A 3,804-nucleotide genomic window follows, 5' to 3' on the forward strand; every position below is an offset into this window, starting at 1 on the left:
GGGCGGGAGCAAGTCAACAGCCCGGAGGCAGGACGTGGACTCGATCGGCGTGGTTGCTCGGAGCTCAGACGGGAAAAGTGGCTCCCGTGCTTCCTTGTCCAGATGCTGCCTGGAGCCCCGCAGAAACCGGGTCCTAGATTCACGTGCTCTCACTCTGGGTCCAGTGTGTCCCCGCGTGGAGGAACAGAGCCCTTGGATTGAAGCGGTTCAACCCACAATATGTCCGAGCCTTTGAGCCTCCCCCAGGGGACCTGTGAAATACATCTAGAGACGATAATCCAACGGTCTACGCTGGACTCATCTGGAGGTTATAAAGATGCTTCCAAAAATCTAAGGGCATAGGTGGAACAAACTCAGACTCCCTTTTCAAAAACCTGGTGAGATTTCGGCCAAGCAATATGGTCACTGAGGTTGGCGATGCAGAGTGAGCCGACTTCCTGAGTTCCTGATCCACGGGAGGGTTCTGAGCCAAAACCCTTAAAAGGTGCCATTAATCAAAGCCATGGATATCAATCTCAGTGTAACGGGCAAGTTCAGGGTCATGGATGTGAGCCCCAGGCCAGGCCACATGCGGGTGGGAGGATCCTGGCTTGGCAAGACCTGACCCTCCCAGTGACTCTGCATGCCACTCAGCTAGCTCTTTCCACAGACTGGGCTTCCGTCGCCCATGTATAAAGAGTGGGTACCAGATAAGCTGTGGTAGATGCATAGCATGGATTCTTCCACTTGTCCTGTGGTTCCAATGACAGACGTTGTCATTCTGTCAAAGCAGTCTTTTCCACCAAGCCCAGAGGGTACCTCAGAACCTTTGTCACCACTTTCCTTCAAGGAACCGCACCACAGATGGCTTGGACACCCCAAGTCAATGATATCAAAATTTCTTCCAGTGCCAAGAGACCTTTTAATTCCATGAAAAATAGGTTTCTTTGTGTTAAAGCACTTTGTTAGTGTCATTTTCTTCTTGTTAGATTAGTGCCACCATCATAGGCTTCCTTCAGGCTGAGAATTGCTGTCCCTAATGTCCTCACTATGAGTCATCCATCTCAAGGTATCTGCACCTGAAAGTCACTTGGCACCCAGAGTCCTGATGCCAGGAGCCACCTCCCTGGTGCAGAACACACTAGGAAGGCAAAGTCACAGGTGTTGACAGGCACCTTACTGACTAAATCTTGGCCGCTTTTGCAACCACACAGCTTTTTAATTGGACTTCTTTGGAGACTGAGTCCTCTGTGATGTCTGGAGGCACATGCTTGCCTGGGAACCTTGGGTGAAGGGCACCTCGCAACTCTTAGTGCTAATTATCCTCTGGAGGAAAGAGGAGAGAGACCTGGCCAGCAGCTGGTTCTATAATGTAGGTCAGCTCTCCAGAGCTGTGCTTCGTTACTTCAGTTTCCTCGAGTTCATCATCAGGAGGAACCTATCAACTCCTGGTAAACTGTGCCCTAACTGAACAGAACACCTGATTTCCTGTAAACTTTTCAGAGCCCTCCTCTCAAAGGGCAAGAGGAAAATGATGGCTAAATGAGTTGATATGAAAGAATCCAGAACAACTGAAGATGCTTAGGGAAAAGCATATATAACACTGTGCCATCTGTTGTATTATTGTGTAATTTTTTGTTGTTGTTGTTGCTTAACATAGCAGCCATGGTTTTTGCCCAGGCGTCTGTGGGTCGGGGGTGCAGGCTGGGCTCAGCAGAGATGGTTCATCTCAGCTCTACATGGTGTCAGTGCGGGCAGCTTGACTGGGGTTGGAGCATCTAACTCACACGTCTGGGGCGTGGGTGCTGACCAGTAGCTGGGAGTTCACTTCCTCACCCCCAGGCAGCCCCTTCTGTCCAGAAGAAGGTCTGTCATCAAGCAGGAATCTAGACCAGGGCTTTTTACATGGTGGCTGGCTTCTAAGAGTCCACACTGTTTTCAAAGCTTGCCTTTGTACCCCCCTGACACATCAGACAGGGGAGGACCCTCAGGGTGTTGTAGGCACCAATCCCAACGGTAAGGAAAAAGAGTCTTTGGCTCCTACTCTTACCATTGGGATCTGATGACTCCCACTTCCCAGGCTTCTTCTGGTTCAGGCATTTGGAAGAATGAGGATGCCTAGACTGGGAAAGCATTGCCTAACCTCCGTTAACTTGTTTTCTTTGGCGTATGGTTGGAGTAGAGAGTCTCAATGTGTGTCAGTGTGAGATCCCTCCAAACTTCTCCCCAGGACATGGCATTATGAGTGCGAACCATATGTCAGCGAGAAGCCCATCGTTCAAGTCCACGGCCCACATGTGCTGTCTCTGAGTTTATCTTATTACCCACCTGGCTGCAGACCTCAACAGCTGTTCAATTCCCCTAAAGAATCCGCCTGTACCCAAGCACCCGTGAGCAATGTGGATTAACTGACAATTACGGAATGGAGAAAATTTACATAGCACAACCCTCAGCAAAATTAAGAAAATCTATGTATCCCCCGTTAGACATTTATCTCTCCCAGATTCCCTTCTCCACAGGCTCCCTGGGAGTCCCGCCCCTCTCCCATCTCCTCCCATCTCCTCCCACCGTGTCCAGGCTCCCCGGCTGCTCTCTCTTCTATGCCGTATGTCACCCGGCCCTTCAAGTGCATCTTGCCTTTGTCATCCGGAACAATGTGGCTCCTTCCTCCTAAATCCTCGGCCTCCCTTAGTAAAACATTTCCCCCCTGTTTTGAGAACTCAGTCCCTGAAAACCACGGGGCAGAAAAAAGAACATTCTGACCCAGTTCTTCCCACCTGGGATCACCACCCTCATCCCAGTGAAGACAACCACGATGTCACGTGACTCTGAAAGCAGGGTCAGTGGCCCAGACCTGTTACTTTATTCGTTTAGTGAATAAACACCTTTGGAGAGGCTTCCTCTCTGCCGTCATTCATACAAGGGTGAACAGCACATGTCGGCGTGGGTCGCACATTCGGTACGTGGAAACAGTCTCAAAGCACGCACGCGAATGGAATGATGCATAAATGAATGTGAGTGATGGGGAAGGAAGAGCGTGTTGTGATGGGAGATGGGGAAGCTTCGTGCACAGTGGGCTGAGACGGGCCTCGTGGGGGGGGGGCGCGGAGGCTGAAAGCTGGGGAGGGGAGGGAGGGTCCTTTCTCTTGCCAAGCTCTTGTCTCCATCCTGCCGTCTTCCCGTTCTCAGTGGAACGAGCCCAAGGAATGTTCAGAAATATAAAAAGACAGTATCCACACGGGAGAGCTGAAGCTGGCCCCGAAACTTGGCGTGTTCCAGACAAGCAGGAGAGAGGAGACAGGGGGATGGCTCGGAGCGAGGCTGGGCCCTGGTTGTCGGGTTCGGCTGGGGAAGCAGAGTCCCTGCATGTGGTGTGGGGATGAGGGCTTGTTGCCAGAACTGGACCTCACACATGGGGGAGGCGCCGGCAGTGGGCGTCTGCAAGGAGGGAGCTGAGGGACCACAGGCCGGGTGCATGTGTCAGAACTGGTGTGGAAACCTGAAATCGCATGCAAGCCCCCACAGTGGGACTTGGGGGGACGGACACAAGAGAGGGCTCTGTGAGCTGTCGTCTCCAGAGCCATCGAGTTTGTATCACCACTGCCCTGGAGGGGCCGGAGCCAAGTGCCCGGGTGGTGGTCAGCCGGGGAGAGGAGCTGGTCACAGAGAAGAGTGCAGACAGGTGGGGCCTGCCGGCCTCCTGTGCGCCTGCTCAGTGTCAACGAGAGCCTTCTGGGAGTGACACCTCTGCTTTCCTCCCACCCTCAGCTTCCCCTTGGCAGCCCTAAGAGAGAACCACACAGCAAAGGGCATTCGGGAAACCAG

Source organism: Phyllostomus hastatus, unplaced genomic scaffold (genome assembly GCF_019186645.2).
Source record: "Phyllostomus hastatus isolate PE091 unplaced genomic scaffold, TTU_PhHast_1.1 phas_scaffold_21, whole genome shotgun sequence".
Lineage (NCBI taxonomy): Eukaryota > Metazoa > Chordata > Mammalia > Chiroptera > Phyllostomidae > Phyllostomus > Phyllostomus hastatus.